The 9,729-nt window shown below is 37.1% G+C and overlaps 1 protein-coding gene and 1 pseudogene across 11 annotated transcripts in view; both read left to right on the forward strand.

The window, feature by feature from the left end:
* RAD54B (RAD54 homolog B (S. cerevisiae)) overlaps positions 1-9,729 on the forward strand; it is a 179,084-nt gene that overhangs the window by 19,441 nt on the left and 149,914 nt on the right. The window contains exon 3 of one of the 11 annotated variants that reach the window (XM_011384375.2): positions 4,621-4,724. The exons of 9 other annotated variants lie outside the window; for them this stretch is intronic. The gene's annotated coding sequence lies outside the window, so the exon portion shown is untranslated. Of the gene's footprint in view, positions 1-4,620; positions 4,725-7,246; positions 7,314-9,729 lie in introns of all 11 variants that reach the window. One more of the 11 variants, XM_023525575.1, reaches the window with a different exon arrangement.
* Positions 8,216-8,334, forward strand: LOC111733532 (annotated as a pseudogene).

Consider the following 9,729-nt stretch of genomic DNA (forward strand, 5'->3'; position numbering starts at 1 on the left):
TTATCTATCTTTATTAAAAACCACGAGTTCATACTAATATTCCAGTTCAAATTCTATGCCACAGGATTCAGTCTAGTCTTTATTCTTTCCATAGTTGCAGCCCCTTCTTTGATGGTGAAAATATTGGTTATCATTATCCTAAGTACATTTACTTATTTATTCATTTCACTAATCTACCAAAAAGGAACCAAAATTAATGGCAAATATTGTTGTAAATAAGGGAGTGTGAGATTTTATATCCTTATAAAAATGGTTATTAGAACAAAATTTAGACTTTTCTCACAAAAATTATGATTAAGGCCTTTTTTTTTTTGGTTTATGTATGACTATTGACTTAGCACCATCATAAAAAAGATTATTTTTGCAAAATATTTGTGTATTTCTTAACTTTTCCCAAGGGCCCCAAATCTTTTGATACTTAAATCAATCTCTTTTTAAGTACCCATTATGTCAGCTTTTTGCAAAATTTGCAATTTCATTTTGCAGTTGATTTTTATTATTTTGTCATGTGGTGTTAAAAGAGACTTTGATATTGTAGTTCAGTTTTAAAGGATATTTGAATGGGAACTATTTTTTTAAATTTGTGATCAATTGATGGGCGAATTTTTTTTTTCTAATAGTGACTCTTAATCCCTTATATAACTGTAAGGAATCAGATTCTGAATACTTAAACCCACTATACCCCCCCGCTTTTTTCCCCCATAGAAAAGTATATTAAGAATTCAAGAGGCTATCCTTTGTTTTTTTAATGTTCTTTTAATGATGAGTTGAGTCAAGGAATAAGTAGATGTCTTAGTTTTGGAGATATGTAGAGTTGTTTCCTAGTCTAGATTATTGGAAAATGTCAGGAGCCCAGTCTGCTAAGAAGGAAACCATGATAGGCGTAAGTCTACCTTTTTATAAAACACCAGTGAATATAATTCTTCCCTAAGTAATTTACCTTTAGTTCTCAGGATTTTTGAGGGGCTTTTGAGGCAACCTACACCCTGGGACTATTCTTTTGAATTCTTGCCTTGGCCAGAAGTGAGTAAATTTACTCAGCTTTATCCTGTAATCAGGACAGTGAAAAAGGATCCTGGTCATTTGAATATTGACCCTCCCTTATGCATCCCTCCAAATCATCTTGAAGCATGTTTGAAACTACTTAGGTATTATGAAGGACCATTTCTAAGAGACTGAGCTACCAAATTCTCTCCTGAGCATAGAGTATTGCTTGCCTTTTTTCTAAGATGGGACAATCATGGGAAAAGGCAACAATCAGATGATAAACATAATGAGTAGTGGTTTTTTTTAATTAAATTTATTTAGGTAACATCTGTTAATAACATAAATTTCAGGTGTACAACTTTATAGTACGACACCACCCGAAGTCTAGTCTCCTTCCGTCACCATATTTTTGATCCCCTTTATCCTCTTTGTCCTCCCTCCACCACCATTCAGTTGTCTTGCAGTGGTTTTTAATTAACATGGATTCTAGATGGTAGTGTGTGTGTCTGTTTATAGGGGAGGGTGTGGTGTAAGACCTAAAATTAAGGGTCAGTATTATGTGCTGCCTTTATACCTGGGGAAATGAGGATGGCCTTGAATGGCCTAACTGCAAGTTCTCCTCCTCACTCTGTTCCTGAGGATATGGTCCCCTAGCTAAACAAATCCTCCTTATTAAATGGATCAGGTGCAGTTTCTGCTTATTCCTGAGTAGTAGGCTTCAGTTCCCTGCCAGCCACAGAATTATTCAAACTAATCTCATTCTCTGCCGACCCCCACCCACCAGGAGCCAGGGCACACTCTACTGTCTTTATATTATAAAGCTTGCCTTCCACAGCCCCAGTGGTTCACTCTCTTACAAAGGGCAACCCCTGTATGGTCTGTCATGAGTATGGTGTCCTCCTCCCCTGGGCTGTGAGTATATGTTACTGCTGCTGATCGCACTTATGTAGTGTCAGGTGTTATATGTTTGTCTAATCCCATAACCCTAGAGCAGAAATCTCTTCTTACAGCTAGGTGAATAGGAGGCAATTCAAACTGAGGGGGATTCATACAGACATGCATTTCCCTAAGGAGTTTCTCAAATAGGCATGTAACTCTTGTCATCCCTTCCCCAAGGCTAAAAAACTACTGCTGTATAAACTTTGTTCTTTTGATGTTAAGTTGTATGAGTTCTTTATATTTTTTGGTTATTCACTCCTTATTGGACATTTCATTGGTAAATAAATTCTTCCACTGAGTAGGTTGTCTTTTTGTTTTGTTAATGATTTTCTTTGCTGTGCAAAATCTTTTATTAATTAATTTTGTGTCTGCTACTTTACAGAATTCATTTATCAATTCCAATAGTTTTTGGTGGACTCTTTAGGATTCTCTCTGTATAGTATCATGCCATCTGTAAATAATGACAGTTTTACTCTTTCCTTTCCAATTTGGATGCATTTATTACTTTTTATTGTCTGATTGCTATGTCTAGGACTTCCAATACTATGTTGAATAAAAGTGGTACAAGTGAACATCCTTGCCTTGATCTTAAAGCAAATAACTTTTAGCTTTTCGCCATTGAGTATGATAGTAGCTCTGGGTTTGTCATATACGGCCTTTATTATGTTGAGGTATGTTCCTTCTTCTCACTTCACTGTCATTTTTTTTTTTTTTATAAATGGATGCTGGGTTTTGTCAAATGTTTTTTCTGCATCTAATGATATGATATGACTTTTATCCATCATTTTATTTATGTGGTGTATCATGTTAATTGATTTGCAGATATTGAACCAGCTTTGCATCTTCCACTTGATTGTGGTGTAAACTCTTTTTAATGTATTGCTGAATTTGGTTTGCTAATATTTTGTTGAGGATTTTTACATCTATGTTTCTCAGATATATTGGCCAATAATTTTTATTTTTTGTAATGTCTTTGCCTCTTTTGAAATCAGGATAATGCTTGCCTCATAAAATGAGCTTGGGAGCCCTCCTCTTCAATTTTTTGGAATAGCCTGAGAAGAATAGATGTTAATTTTTCTTTGACTATTTGGTAAAATTCACGTGTGAAGCCATCTGATCCAGGACTGTTGGGAGTTTTTTGATTACTGATTTGATTTTGTTAGTAGTTATTGGTCTGTTCATATTTAGTGTTTCTTCCTGATTTAGTCTTGGAAGATTGTGTGTTTCTAGGAATTTTTCCATTTCTTCCAGGTTGTTCAGTTTGTTGGTATATAATTATCCATAGTATTTTCTTACATAATCCTTTGTATTTCTGTGGTGTCAGTTGTCACTTACCATTCATTTCTGATTTTATTTATTTGGGTCTTTTTTTCTTGATGAGTTTGGTTAAAGGCGTATCAATTTTGTTTCCCTTTTCAAAGAACCAGCCCTTGGTTTCATTGAGTTCCGTACTTTTTTTAGACTCTATTTTGTTTATTTCTGCTGATCTTTATTATTTCCATTCTTTACCTCACTTTGGGCTTTGTTTGTACTTCTATTTTGAGTTCCTTTAGGTGTAGGGTTAGATAGTTTATTTGAGATTTTTCTTGTTTCTTGAGGTAGGCTTCTGTAGGTGGCCTTATATAGTAAGTGTCGTGTGGGGTCCAGTGGCACAGTCTCCCTGGTTATCTGAGCCTGGTGCTCCAGATGTGTCCCTTGTATGGGTTGTGTGTGCCTTCCTATTGTAGTTGATCCTTGATCGCTGTTGGCACCTCAGTGGGTGGGATCGACTCTGGCTTACGGCTATTAGGACTGGCAGGGTCTGCATCAGATGAGCTGTTGAGCAGCAGCTGATCCCATGGAGTAGGATTCACTACAGTGGGGCAGTGGTGACTGCTGTGTTCACACTTTAGTTGTGTTGTTTATGGACCTCACTGGGTGGTTTTTCTTGCGTGCTCTGAAGTTGGCCACCAGGTATATTGGTTTTGGGGCCTCTTGGGAAGAGCTCTGGTGCAGGTCAACATTAGTCGATGCTTGTATCTGGCCCAGGGCCACCTCATAGGAATTCTAGAGTGATCTGTGGTTGGTAGCTGCTTGTGCTGAGCTTGGAGGCATTTGTGAGAGGCTATGCTGCGAATTGAGGGTGGTTGCCACTTGTGCCAATCTTGGGGCTGCTTAGCAAGAGGTATAGGACATGCTGAGGAAAGCCACTGCTTGTATGGGGTTTGTAGACCTTTGATAAACATTAGGAAAGTTTGCAGTATGAGCTGCTTGTGAGAGCTGCTGCTGGAAGAAGTTTGGGCCAGGGCGTGAATTGGCTAGGGTGGGGAATCACCAGGCTGGGGCTAGTAGTATTAGCCAGGTTGATGGAGACTCAGAGTTGGTTCCCGCCTGTGCCTGTCACTTTGTAAGGGAAGGTTTCAGCAAAGCAGTGATATACCTGCTAGCATTTCTGCCTCTACCTACCAGCTGTATGGGCAGAAGTCTCAACGAAGGAACAATGGCGCCTCCCAGTACTTCTGTCCTGGAGATTGTTGCCCCTCCAGCCCTCACCATAAAACCAGAGAATTCACTTACTTCCTGTATGTCCCTGGTGGTTTTTGAGCTGCCATTCCTTCCTTTGCTGGAGCGTAGGATGAGTGTGGGTGAGTGAGTCTGTGATCGGGCCCTTTAAGAGATTGCCTGGGTAATAGCAGCCTTTTGTCTCACCTGTAGGGCATTCCTACTGATTTCCACAGCCAGGTGTTCATAGCACTTATGCTCCGAGCTGGGGAACCTCCTGTGGGACTGGGACTTCTCCTCAGGGTGGACTGCCACAGGTGAGATATCTCTCCTCATTATTAACAGCCACACATGCATGGTATGTCATCAGCCTGCTTCACTTCTCTGCTTGTCTTACCAGTCTTGACGTGGCTTCTTTTTTATGTCCTTATTTATAGGACTTGTGTTCAGCTGGACCTCAGGTGGTTCTCAAGAGTGGTTGTTCTGTAATTTAGTTGTAATTTTGATGTGGTCTTAGGAATAGGTGAAGACATCGTTTTCAAACTCTGCTATCTTGACTGGGAGTCTGTTTGTTTTGTTCTAATATTTGGTCTTTAACCCTGGTTTCTCACACAATTTTAAATCCTTGGAATTCCTGGGTGATAGGAATGTCTTTTATTAATGAAGTGACTCTTCGTGGGTTCCTGGATGGGCAGTAGTCATCAAAAAGACCAAGCCATGGTTAGAAGCTTAGCATTTTTAACCCCATCCCCATTCTCTAGAGAAGGGAGAGGGGTTTTAAATGGAGTTCATGTTTAGTCATGCCTATGTGATGTGAAGCCTTCATACAAATATCAAAAGTATGGTTTTGGAGAGCTCTTGGGTTGGTGAACATGTAGTGGTTCTTAGAGAGGTTCCATGCCAGAGAGGGCATGGAAGCTATGTGTCCCTTCCCCCATACCTCACCCTGTGTATCTCTTCCATCTGAATGTCTGTATCCTTTATCGTATCTTTTTTTTCTTTGTCATGGCCTTTTAGAATAAGCTAGTAAACAGTAAGTAAACTGTTTTCCTGAGTTCTATGGAACTACTCTAGTAAATTAAACCCAAGGGTGGGGGTTTGTGGGAACCTCTGATGTCTAGAAAGAATGACAATCTGGACTTGTGATTGACATCTGAAGTGGAGTGGGGTCACTATCTCCAGGTTGATAGTGTTAGAATTGAGTAGAATTGTAGGACACCCAGCTGGTGTGAGAGAATTGCTTGGTGTGGAGAAAACTCACACATCTAGTGTCAGAAGTGTTATGAGTGTGGTAGTAGTGTGAAAGTAAAGGAGAACCATAGGAGGAGGATTAAGGTTTTCCTTCGGAGGAAGACCTTTTTTAAGTCTCATCTTCCCACATGTTGCATTGTGATGTATTGAACATAATCTTATGTGCCTCCCAAGATTCTCATTTTGACACCTGCCTGCTACCTAGTCTGCCCTGCTGCCCCAGGAAGCTGACCTGTTGCCTAACCTGTGCAAGATTGCATTGTCATTTTTTTTGGCTTTGTTGAGTGTTTACAGGTATTCCTTTTATTTTAAAAAAATCTTGATTTGGAGTTAACAATACAATAATTCTTCATAAAACCTTTCATGACTCAACCAATGAGCACTTGTGAAGACCAAAAAAGAATCATTAAATTAATTGTGTTTCTTTTGGTAGTGATTCATAGCACTTGCACACATTCCAAATGGTTTTAACAACTGTATTCATGACACGTTTCATAGAGTCTGCTTTAGAAAGTTGAGCACAATATGTTCATTATGTGGAACAAATAAGTGAAATATTAGTTTCTCGTTTTAAAATTTTAATAAATCCAGATTTTTTAACCTAACCTAACAGAGCACCATCTGTTGTGGTAGAAGTATTCCCCCCGCCCACATTTAACTGAAATTGTTTTTTGACAAATGTAGTAGATTGAAAAATGCCACGAGTTCATATATATATTTGGTCATGAATTGATAGTATTTATTTTTAAATTTGGAAATCATTTGAGATAAAATGTGACAAGTATTTAATAGGGCAGAATCTCTTATATTGTACAACTCATTTAGATCTAAAGTACTTGCAGTTTTTAAAAATATCGAATGAACTGATGTTTGATATCTTAGCTCTTGTATTCTTTAGGCAGTTGTTGGTTACTTAATTGAAGATCTTTCATTTTTAAAATGCATCTTTTAAAATCTTTTTCCTATAATTTTCTAACAATTTCCATAACTGAAATAGTATTTTAAAAGCTCTCTTCATCTAAAAATGGTTTTCTTTTTTCTTGCAAGAAACAAAGCTGTTTTATAGCTGTCTAAAGTTATAAGCTCAGATCTTGTTACAAATTATTTAAAAATATCTCTGGATAGTTCTAATTTAAGGTGACTAAAGTTCATCAGTTCTTGTTTGTTCTTAGATTTACTGTGTATTTGTTGACAATATCTTTTAATATTGTCGTTTATTATCTTAATTATTTTGTACAATAAACAGCTTATTCCTGGTCTGCTGTAGCAAATTGCATTTTGTGTTCATCGTGAAATTTGCAATATGCCTTATTTCATCCTCTTTTTTACTGTTCCAATAAGAGTACTAGCTTCTGCATCTCCATTTAATTCTGCATCAGTAGTGTATTTTCTTTTTATATTAAAAAATTTGCCCATTCTTACTTTTATAGCTAGAGAATTTATAACATAAAGCAGTAATAAGTATTTCAGATTAATAATTACAATTTACACAGGATGTCTCTGTAATTTGTGCTGTTTGCATAGAATATTCAAACAAATCCATTACATGTTACATTAGTGCACAGAAAAAAATCATTTATTTGTTAAGGTAAACTACACCGGTGATGTGGTGATGTATAATGTCAAAGAAAAACTTCACCGGACAAGTTAAACAGGTAAGAAGACTACCTGACACTATTGTAGTAGGGGAGAAGACTGAACTCAACTCCCAAGTACACAGGGATTTATAGTCAAAGCAGGAGAGGGAGTGAGTCAGTGGGTAAAAAATTACTGAGAGGAACTTGGTTAGGTATCGAGAGTGGGGCGAGGAGATTTACGATAAATTGGTTTATCAAGGTTCTTGCCAAATCTGGGCCAAGGCCTAGTTTTTAAGTGGGCTCACAGGAGCCTGACTAAAGTTTGATCAAGGATGGAGCCCTTGTCAATAATATTAGAAACAACAGTATCATGTGTGATGAAAGAGTTAAGTAAAATATAATAGTATCAAAACAATAAAGTTATGTTTAATGGAAAAATATGCTGCTTCAATTAAAAATTTTTAAGTTTGGATTCCAGAAGTAGCTTTCTGAGGTAGCGTGAGGGGTAATGTGGTCTTTGTCATCTTCCACCATGGTGTACCGTAGCCAGGGCCAAAAAGTGCAGAAAGTGATGATGCAGCCCGTCAACCTAATCTTCAGGTTCTTGCAGAATAGATCTTGGATTCAGATGTGGCTTTATGACTAAGTGAATATGTGGATAGAAGGCTGTATCTTTGGTTTTGATGAGTATGTGAACCTCGTATTAGATGATGCAGAAGAGATTTGTTTTAAAACAAAGTCAAGAAAACAGCTGGGTTGGATCATGCTAAAATGAGATATTTCTCTGCTCCAAAGTGTCTTCAACTAGAAATGACTAATGAAGTGGGAAATAGTTGAGAAGGCAATACTGTTTTTTCTAAGTGTCCTTTATTGGGAGTATAGTTTTTAAACATTTATTTATTTTGCTTTGATTACCCTTATGTTATTACCAGATGACAATAAATGCTATGGGATTGTTTTTATTTAAAAAGTTAAGTTTAGTCTACAGCCATGCCACCCTGAACAAGCTCGATTCCATCTGATCTCTGAAGCTAAGCAGGGCGCGGCCTGGTTAGTACTTGGATGAGAGACCACCTAGGAAGACCAGGTGCTGTAGGCATAAAAAATAAAAAAAAATAAGGGATCGTAAGCTGACAAGGTCCTTGCAATCTGTGAGGTCAATGAAGGGTTGCCTTGCCTTAAAAAAAAAAAAATTAAGTTTAAATTAATAACACTTCTTAAAATTAAGGTCCTCAGTCCCATTAACCACATTTAAAATGCTCAGTAGTGATGTGTGATTCACAGTTACTGTATTGAACGGTGGAGTTGTAGACCTTTATGGAGTGCATTTTCTGACATATTTATGTACTTATCTTCTGTACCTACATATATATATTTTCTGTACTTACAGAAATATTTAGTTTTGTGTATTTTTGGTAAGCATATGGGATTATATTGTATGTATTGCTGACCCTTGAAGAATTTAGGGGTTGGGGTGCAGATACCCCTGCACAACTGAAAATTCATATATAACTTTTAATTCCCCCAAAACTTAACTACTAGTAACCTACTGTTGACTAGAAAGTTTTACTGATAATATAAACAGTCAATTAACACATTTTGTATGTTAAATGTATTATATAGTATATTCTTACAATAAAGTAAGCTAGCGGAAAAAATGGTATTAAGAAAATTATAAGCAATATACATTTACATCACTATATGAATTTATTGAAAAAATCTGCATGTAAATGGAGCTCTGTGGTTCAAACTCGTTCAAGGGTCAACTGTATTTTTGTTTTACTTGTTCTTTTCACTTACCATATATTTTGGAGCTTGTTCTATGTCAGTATCTCTACTTCTTTCATTTTAACGATGCCTAGTGTAGACCGTAGTATTATAAAAAATAATATAAAGGGAGCCACTTTAAAATGGAGTTGGAGCTGCCATCCCAGAGGAACTGTCTTGCACATCTTACTCCTCAGACCTTAGAAATGTTAAAACTGGGCAAAATAACTTTTGGACTGGGCCTAAAGCAACAGTGTGTCCCAAAGAACTGTTTGCAAAGATAACAGAAAAGCAGCTATTATGAATGCTGGACTGAAAATTAAAGACGTTCTTTAAAATTAGCATCACTAAGTTAGCTTATCTGCACCTATAGGAATTCCTTAGCTTATTAACCCCCTTCCTTGTATTCATGTAATTATTCCCCTTTCCTTTCTCATAAATACCTCTGGATTTCGCCTCCTAATCAGAACACTTTTTAGGTTTCCGTCTGAATCACTGCTTCCTCAATAGGTGTTATTTTGGATCTCGACCACTTGTTTCTTACTTTTGTCATTTGTTTTTAGATTAACAGCTTTAAAAGGTTTTATGTGTGTAAATATGAATGGATCCTCCCAAATCAACATCCAAAATGGCATTTTACACTCCCATCAATAGTACAGAAGAGTGCTCTGTGCCCTGCACCCTTATCCACTCTTGACATTTTCAGTCTTTAAGAATTTTGCCCATC

This window comes from Pteropus vampyrus, unplaced genomic scaffold, assembly GCF_000151845.1.
Source record: "Pteropus vampyrus isolate Shadow unplaced genomic scaffold, Pvam_2.0 Scaffold572, whole genome shotgun sequence".
Lineage (NCBI taxonomy): Eukaryota > Metazoa > Chordata > Mammalia > Chiroptera > Pteropodidae > Pteropus > Pteropus vampyrus.